Source organism: Coloeus monedula, assembly GCF_965178545.1.
Source record: "Coloeus monedula genome assembly, chromosome: Z".
Classification (NCBI taxonomy): Eukaryota; Metazoa; Chordata; class Aves; order Passeriformes; family Corvidae; genus Coloeus; species Coloeus monedula.
The window spans coordinates 84315828-84325331 of NC_138822.1; the positions used below are offsets into that span (position 1 = coordinate 84315828).

At 48.3% G+C, this 9504-nt stretch overlaps 1 protein-coding gene across 1 annotated transcript in view; it reads right to left on the reverse strand.

Moving 5' to 3' along the window:
* LOC309585102 (large ribosomal subunit protein uL22) overlaps positions 1–9504 on the reverse strand; it is a 369655-nt gene that overhangs the window by 305487 nt on the left and 54664 nt on the right. The gene's annotated exons all lie outside the window — the stretch shown is intronic.

Sequence of the window (9504 nt, forward strand, 5' to 3'; positions counted from 1 at the left end):
AGCTGTGGCTGCCCCTGGATCCCTGGCAGTGTCCAAGGCCAGGCTGGACAAGGCTTGGAGCAGCCTGGGATGGTGGATGGTGTCCCTGCCCATGGCACAGGGTCAGACTGGATGAGCTTTAAGGTCCCTCCCAATCCAAACCCTTCTGTGACTCTATGAAATGGAGTTAATGACAAGAACGGGTTCTCTGTGCCCACAGGTGATGCAGCTGTGTGAACCCACAGCTCCCAGGTCAGGACTGTCACAGAGACCTCATGCAGCACACCCTGCTGATGCCAGGCTCCAGACCTGCCTGGGTGGAGGAAAATGGGAAGTAAAATACTAGCTGTGGATCAGTGATTGCTTCAAGCTCATTGCCCTCAAAGGAGTCACAGGAAAAAGCTGTTGATGAAGCTTTGAAGCTCTGGAACACACATACATACACTGCCAAGAACTTAGCTTTCTTGCACATAATCACATTAGCTTCGCTGATAACAAGCTGAAAAAGATTATCCCATGGAAGAAAGGTCAGTGTTTAACCTGTCTATAAAGCTTGTTCTCATCCAATTAAAACCCAGTGCAATTACTTCTGGTGTCAACGATGGCATCCTTGCACAGTCAAACTCAGCAGTTTGATACACAGGATTTGCACACTGGAGTATGTGTTACACCACCATGGTAGTGCTTGAACTGGAATTTTGAGTTTGTTTCAGTAGAGGCTTAATGCTATCATAGTACTGTGACTCAGTCTTTGAGATGTTTGTGAAAGGGAAACAACTTCATGTCCCTTTACCCCTGAAAACTTGTATTTGAGTGGAGGGAGAGCTGAACTTCTTGGTATTTTATAGTTTTGCCTACTGTTTTATGGTGTGTTTAATAGGAAATGTTGCCTTAGTCTTAAGATCTACACAAAACCAGTGTTCAGTTTTATATGTAATAGACAGTGTACAAATGTGCAGCACTGCCATCTGTTTGAAATCTAAAAATAAATAGGGATGTTTGGATCCTCTAAACCCCCAATTCTTCTGTGAAGTCCCTCCACCATCTCTGAGAATATTTCCTTCTGAAAAAGCTGGGTTTATTCCAAAGATACTGCAAATGGCTTGTGACTTTGAGTTTATTTTACATTAATATTTGATGAAAAAACAGATTCTCCTTAACTTAGATGCCTAAGAGGACCCTGGTCACTGACTTTCCTCACTGGGAATATATATAGGTGTCGCGGGTTCGGTTTGCAACCGGGCGGAAACACCAATTTAGTGTAGTGGTTTGGTCCAAAATACTCATTACTGTTTATCTGCTGTGAGATAAGAATTAGGAGAAATGCAAAGCAGGCACCAAACTTGAAAGAATATAAAGTTTATTAACAGACCTAAAAGAGGGAAGAAAAAAAAATTATACCACCTTCAGAACTCTCCTCCTCCCCCCACCTTCCTCCCTTCTCCCACTGACAATGTAAAAAGACAACCCTTAAGATGTTCAGTCTGTTACCACTTCCATAATAACCTTGTTTAGTCCATTTAGAAAGAGAAGTCTCTTCTTGCTCATGCTATGAAAACATTATCACAACGAGCCAGCCGCCCACTTCCAAATACTGTTCAGTCCATTTAGGAAGAGGAGTCTCTCTGCCTGCATGTGAGTCCCTTCCCCCGACTTGCAGCTTTTCCTGCAACTGCTTTCGAGGGTCCACTCTTGAAGTTTCTTGGGGTACAATTTTAAGGTTGAGCCGTTCAGAAACAAAAACAGAGGCCCTTCTCCTTCCCTGGGAGCAAAGGGTCTTCATCATCTTCATCGTTAAGACTATCTCTGGGAGCATCTCTAGGTACTGAGGTTCTCTCCTTTCCCGTTTGGAGCAAAAGTCCTCATCTGGTTCATCTCTAGGGACTGAGGTTTTCTCCTTTCCCGTTTGGAGCAAAAGTCCTCATCTGGTCCATCTCTCCCTGTCCAAACTTCTCATGAAATTACAGCTGCGTCAGCATCTGCCTATCTCGGCGCAGGTGCTTTTGCTTACGAGTTGAACACTCCACCCCCCATATCTTCATGAAATTACAACAGGATACTCTGATATATCATAGCTTCACAACAGAATTTCAGCTTTAAGCATCTCCTCTCTCTCTTCCCTCAGGTTTTCAGCTCTTCACAGCAGTAAAAGGGTTAATCTCACCTCGGCCTTGCAGTTTTGCAGCTGGAATGTTGAATTTTTCTTATCGCAGTGGAGAGGGGGGAGAGCCGAGCCACTCCGGCTGCCCACGGCAAGGCAGTGGGGGGGTTCCACGGCTGGAACAGGTCCATGGCTCCAGGATGGCCGTGGCCCGGCCCAGCCTGGCCCAAGCAGGGCCTGGCCGGGCCCGCTGGCCCCCACACGGGGCCCGCAGCCACCTGTCCCAGCGTCGGAAACGAGAGAGAGCTTGGAGGGGGAGTTTGCCTATTCTTAAATGTGGATCACAGAGGTGTTCACAACTTTAAGTGGCTTAGAGAATTGTCCATATTCAAACTGGCCGCTGATAGGTTCTATCAGTTCCCAGAGGAAACTGTAAGCACCCCTTAGCAAGGACATCCCTTCCGGGACTATGCTTGCTAACCTATGACAATAGGATATAGGCTATACGCAGGATATGGTGTGTTCTGGATTGGCTGGATTGAATTCTCCTTCCTAGAACCTCTCTCTAAGGAGCAGCCCATAAACTTCATATAGTCACAGAACCACAGAATCCCAGGATGGTTTGGGTTGGAAGGGACCTTAAAGCACATCCCATTCCACCCTGTGCCATGTGCAGGGACACCTTCCACTATCCCAGGTTGCTCCAAGCCCTGTTGGCCAGAGGGAAAGACTGGGAGGATGTGGAAGGACAGCACATGCTGATGGATGGAGCAACTTGGCAAACCAGAGCCCATTTTCAGGAGCAAACTCTGCAGTGAGAAAAGCTGGCAAGGACAGTGGGGCCTTTCTATTCTTCAAGGAAGTATGAGAAGTTGATCGGTATCAACTGATGGACAATTCCCTCCTTGTACAAAAGAAACTTTCACCTTGTTCCTCTAGAAGGGAAACTAACTCTATTTAAGGGAACCAAAGTCCTCCCCACCCCTCATAAAATACAATTTTCCCTACAATGGCTGCCTGTTCGCTTTGTCTGGGATTGTGGTGGGTCCATGAGCCGGTGCTTGGGCACACCAGGCCCCTTCCCTCTGCAGGTTCAAATGTGCTTCTGTCCTGCAGATGCCTCTGGCTTCCCAGGCTGGGGCTTTCAGAAGCTGCCAGTTCCTCTCTAGTTCTGGATCCCCCTGGGGTTTCCTCACTCCATGGTCACACTCCACACCATGTCAGGTTCCTCCAGCCAGGCTTTCTTGTGATTCGTGTTCCAGGCAATCTTCAAAGTACTTGCTTAGGGAAACCAGGACTCTTGGCTTTTGGCTACTTTTATTCTGAGGGTTTGGAGTTTTTTTGAGGGATTTCCTGTTTGCTCAGATCCACATGACTGGCTGAGTCAGGAACAGGAGAGTCATGTAAATATGCCTACAGTGACTCGCTTTGCATCAGCAGCAGAACTCAGAACTTCTCCTAATGTATTTTAAAAATGCGAGTTAAATATAAACCTTTTCCTTCCGCCGTGGTTCACAGGCAGTACCTGCCAGCTGGCACTGCATGTTGTGGTGCAGAGCCACACAGGCCTGGCCATGGCAGGAATCACAGGACCCTGGAATGGCTGGGGTTGGAAGGGACCTCAGAACTCATCCACTGCCACCCCCTGCCATGGGCAGGGACACCTTCCACTGTCCCAGGCTGCTCCAAGCCCCAATGTCCAGCCTGGCCTTGGACACTGCCAGGGATCCAGGGGCAGCCACAGCTGCTCTGGGCACCCTGGGCCAGGGCCTGCCCACCCTCACAGACAGCAATTCCTTCCCAATCTCCCATCCAGCCCTGCCCTCTGGCACTGGGAAGCCATTCCCTGTGTCCTGTCCCTCCATGCCTTGTCCCCAGTCCCTGTGCAGCTCTCCTGGAGCCCCTTGAGGCCCTGCCAGGGGCTCTGAGCTCTCCCTGGAGCCTTCTCTTGTGCAGCTGAACACCCCCAGCTGTCCCAGGCTGGCTGCAGAGCAGAGGGGCTCCAGCCCTGGAGCATCTTGGTGGCCTCCTCTGGACTGGCTGCAGCAGCTCCAGGTCCTTCTCATGCTTGGAGCCCCCAACATATACACACATTTTTCATGTATCTCATGCAGTTTCCCCTGAGACAGCAGCCTCACATCTTGGCTCTCATCTCTCACCATTGTGATTAATTTAAATTCATGCTGGCACTAAGTTCTGCAGCCCAAGAGTCCCACAGATGTTTCATCATGGAGCTTTAAGCACCACTGACTCATCATTCACATATCTGTGACACAGCACGTGTTTCTGTTGCGTCCATGTGTCTCCCCATGGAATTTATTGGCAGGAAGATGCAAGTTTCTAGCACTGGCACATAAAATTCAGGCAGTTCTTAATATTTATTTGACTCTGAGCTTCATGGGAGGACTGAGAGTTTTGAGCTGGAGGCTGAAAAGAGCTCTGTGAACTTTCTGAGTGAATAAAAGACGCAGCTGACGGGACAGGTCTGTGTTTGGCCTTGGCTGGCGGTGTCAGCTGCAGACATGGGTCCTGCTTGGTCACTGTGGTCCAGATGTAGAAATGCAAAGATCAGAGTCCTTCCCCGACCACATCTGAGCCAGGCGCCATCAGACAAATGCTCTTTTTTACCCCAGATCCGCACAGCGGAAGGGGGTGGGAGGGAGGATCAGCTGCTCTCCTCTCTCCACACCCATGGGTGAGCAGAGAAGATATTTTTCTCCTTGCTCTCTCTCAGCCTTGAAAGAGCAAAGGGTAACCACAAAAAGGGAACATGGTGTGAGGGAGGAGTGAATAATTCCAGCATGGTTAGGACAGAGTAAAGCCCACTAGTGGATTTACAGTTTTATTTCTATAAAGCTGCCTGTGGTCCTTCCCTACCTCCCTGCCCCAAGCACTGATCCATCTCAGAAAACATCTCCTTACCCTCCCTGCATGCTTCAGGTTTCACCAGGAAGACTGTACATCTCTGAGTTGCTTTGTCTATGTTTTGTAATTAGAATATCACAGAGAAGCTCACCAGGCATTGCTTGGGGTTTCACCACCTACATCCTGCCTGGCTGCTCTCAGTCACCAGCTCAGCAAGTGGGTGAGACCAGCAGCAAGGTCAAAACTCCTCTCCCAGCAAATCAGAGTCCCTGGAGCAGAGCAGAGCATCAGGCTCCAGCTCACTGCAGGCACAGCTTTGGGGTTGGGGCAGTGTTACCTGTGGCAGAAATCAGAATTCCAAGCCAGTGACATGAATCCTTGCACATGAACACTCCAGGGAACACTGCTGCCTGCTGGGCACTCTGCTGGCAGGGATGGAGAGCTATGCACAGTCCTTCCCTTCCTGATCCATCTCCAGGCAGGAACAATTTCCCTACTGCAAAAATGTGAATATTTGTTGCTGGGAAACACATTTTTTCACGCCTGAGACAAGAACTGTGTGTATAACCCAGATGGAGTGTTTAAAGAGGAACTGAAAGTAATTGGGTTGAGTTTTTCAAACTTGGCTATCTGCTAATTTTATGTCAATAAAAGATCACTTTATTCTTTTTAGCTAGAAAGCAATCTCTGCTGACTCTTAAGTTTTCCTTCCTGTTATTTTACATGAGTCTTCTCAACAGATCCAAATGATTCCCAGAAATAAGGTCATGTACTATATAGATGCTTCTGTGTCATCCTCATGTGCCAATCATGGGAGACTCATTTTCTGTCCTCATTGTCATAGGGGGCACCAAAATGTCCAGCACAATCAGCAGCTGGCACAGCAAAAAAGTAGGGATAAAGGGCTAAAGTCAGTGGGAGAATGAGGAAAGGACAGGTTACACAGAGATTTTACAAACTGATGGTTCTCAAATTAACCTGGTGTTATGGGCTTTTTCCCAGAAGCCTTAAAAAGTGAGTCCAGGCATCTAAGAGCTGTTTGCAGTGGGTGTTACAGAAGGGAGGCAAGGTGCTGGCAGGCTGAAAAAGGGGGAATACAGGCTCCGTTCAAAAAAAAAGAAAAAAAAACCCAAACAACAATCACTTGGAAATTACAAGCCAGTAAACTTTAACTTCAGTTCCTGATAAACAACATCAAAGAGACCATGGAACAAGTAATTGGGAAATCATTTGCAAGCAAGAAGAAAATACAGAGACAAATACCAGCCAACAAAGGTATGTCAAGGACAAATGGTTTCATGCTAAGCGCCTTTTCCTTCTGTGATGGGTAACAGGTCCTGTGGGGAAAGAAGCAGTATATATTTGATATGAAAAGGCTTCTAACACCTCCCTGTACCCCATAGCACCTTCATCCCCATGGCCTGTTCGGAACCATCCCTGGATCCCCCACCCATGGCTTGGTGTCACCTGGGTTACTGTCCCACCTCTTGTGGGTTTAAATTTCAGTAATAACCCAGAGGAGAGAACAGAGGATTTTTATGTAGAGAGCACCTGGAGTGGTAAGGGCAAGGACTGCAATAAAAACTGAGTTTCCAAGAGATCTTGGGGATTTGGTGGAAAGGGCTGAAAACTCAGATGTGGTACAGAAAGGACAAGGTCCTGCAGTGACAGGACAAGGGGCAGTGGGTTCCCAGTGCCAGAGGGCAGGGATGGATGGGAGATTGGGAAGGAATTGTTGTCTGGGAGGGTGGGCAGGCCCTGGCACAGGGTGCCCAGAGCAGCTGTGGCTGCCCCTGGAGCCCTGGCAGTGTCCAAGACCGGGTTGGACAGGGCTTGGAGCAGCCTGGGACAGTGGAAGGTGTCCCTGCCCATGAGGAAGATGACTTTTAAGGTCCCTTCCAACCCAAATCATTCCACAATAAGATGCTGTAATTCAGTGCCAGTGCAGGCTGGTGAAAAGGGATGGTTGTTTTACCTCTTGGATGAGACAGGAACCTTCTGACCACTGTTTAACCCAACAATAAAAGCTGAGAGTAGTATAGGGATGAGCTTTAAGATCCTTCCCACCCAAACTGTCCTGGGATTCTGGGATGCCATGACACCAGCAGGGTTGCCCACCTGGACAGGAATAATCAGAAGTGGAGGGGAAACAGCTGACTTGGAAGCAGTTCTTTTGTCAGAAATAGATGATCACAAGCTGGAGGTGAGTCAGCAAGGCCACTGCGCTGCAGGGGAAGGCAGAGAGCTGTGGTGACCTCTTCAGTACAACCCTTGGGGAACACACTCCATTTCCAGGCATTTCAAGAAAAACGAAGCTTAGTGGGACAGAATGAGTTCTGGAAAGTATCAGAGCTGACAAGTTGTGTAGTCTAGCAGGAGGAAAACAAAATAGATTTTCAGATACGTGGTCTCATGCAGAAAGGGATTTTATCTTTACATCGAGGTTGTCTGGTGGATAAGGGGAAATGTAAAGATCCTTTTCCTATCACGTTACAGCTTCCAGTACAAACCATTGAGCCACGGTGCTGAACACACAATAAATAAATCAGTGGGAAACCTGTTGTTTTCCCACAGTGTTTCCTAAACCCATCTCAGGCTGAAACTTAGCAAACTCAACCAATTCACCCAGGGCAAGAGATCCTATGGCAGACAGCAGCTCTGGAAACACAGCCTCCTTTGAGGCTTTGTTATCAGGTTAGATAGTTTTCATTTCCTTTTTTCCCCAGCTCCTTCCCAAAGCTGACTGTGAAAATTCCAGCTTACTGCTGTTTTAAAATCTCATGTTCAACAGGACTCTCTTGATTTTAGTATTACTTTGGTGGGAAGTGGTGCAGAATATCATAAACAGGGCTGTCTGTGGTGGTTGGGATATGTCTGTATGGGCACATCTTTATTCTGGCAAGTTACTTTCTAGATCACCTTTAATAAAAAACCAGCCATCATTGATTTTAAATAACATTTGTTCTGAAACAAACAGCATACAGGTGGTAACATTTTCATTAAGGATCCTACTTCATTCTCGCTGTGAAACTGCCATTCTTTTATTTCTAATTAAACTAGTGAACTAACAAGTGACAAAATTGGGAACAAGATTTGGATATTAAAGAAAGGTGGGGTTTGGGGGTTTGGTTGGTGTTTGTGTTGTGGGGTTGGTTTTTTTTTTTTTTAATTCCTTCATATTTCATTTTAAATCAAACAACAGACTTTGCCCTTTCATTTTCCTTCAAACTATTTCCCCCAGATTACCAATCATTCCTACAAAACTACGATGAATGTCTTTTTTTGCTTTGTCTGCCTGCCACACTACAAGGAAAAGTGAAAATGCTGATTAATTTTTTTTTATTAAAAAATACTCCACAATTTTACACTCCATTAATATTTAGTGCTGTAATAGAAATTGTGATGGCAAAGAGAGGCTTGCTGGTAGGAGGAGCTCTGTGAGCAGTCCTCAGATTTTGACTTAGTGCTGATCTTTACTCTCCAAGGAATTTAAGTGTGGGTATCAGCTTCACCCCACTTTCTGCATGGGGATTTCTCTTTCAGCAGCCAGCACAGACAGTCTGCTGCCTTTCAAAGCAGTTGCAGCTTAAATTCAGGGACTGCAGGCAGAGGCTGTCCATAATCTCCCTTCTCCTGGTTTCCTGCTGGAGAGCTGGTTCAGCACATCCCCTCCAAAACCCATCTCCCCCAGAAGACACTTCATCACAGCAGTTTTTGGCAGGAAGGGGCCGTGGCAGGAAACTTGTTATCGGTGCATCCTGCAGCCCAGCAGAGGGGTGGGTTCAGCTCAGTTCAGGCTGACAAAGGTCTTCTCTGCAAAACAAACCCCTGGCTGCCAGTCCTGCACCTCCAGCTTGTTTGTAAAAGCGCGAGGCTCAGCTGATGGAAATAAAGTGACATTTGCAGCCCTCTGCAGCCACTGAATTCCAATACCCCTCCCTGCAGCTGCTCAGCCTCTCATTCCAGTGGATGGGATGTACTGTTGAGTGTCCACACCTGTGTTGTGGAGTCACAGAATCACAGAATGGTTTGGGTCGGAAGGAATCTTAAACACCATCTTGTTCCATCCCTGCCGTGGGCAGGGACTCCTTCCACTGTCCCAGGCTGCTCCAAGTCCCATCCAGCCTGGCCTTGGCCACTGCCAGAGATCCAGGGCAGCCACAGCTGCTCTGGGCACCCTGGGCCAGGGCCTGCCCACCCTCACAGACAGCAATTCCTTCCCAATCTCCCATCCAGCCCTGCCCTCTGGCACTGGGAAGCCATTCCCTGTGTCCTGTCCCTCCATGCCTTGTCCCCAGTCCCTGTGCAGCTCTCCTGGAGCCCCTTGAGGCCCTGCCAGGGGCTCTGAGCTCTCCCTGGAGCCTTCTCTTGTGCAGCTGAACACCCCCAGCTGTCCCAGGCTGGCTGCAGAGCAGAGGGGCGCCAGCCCTGGAGCATCTCGGTGGCCTCCTCTGGACTGGCTGCAGCAGCTCCAGGTCCTTGTGCTGTTGTTCCCCAGGGCTGGGGCAGCTCTGCAGGTGGGGTCTCACCTGAGCGGGGCAGAGGGGCAGAATCCCCCC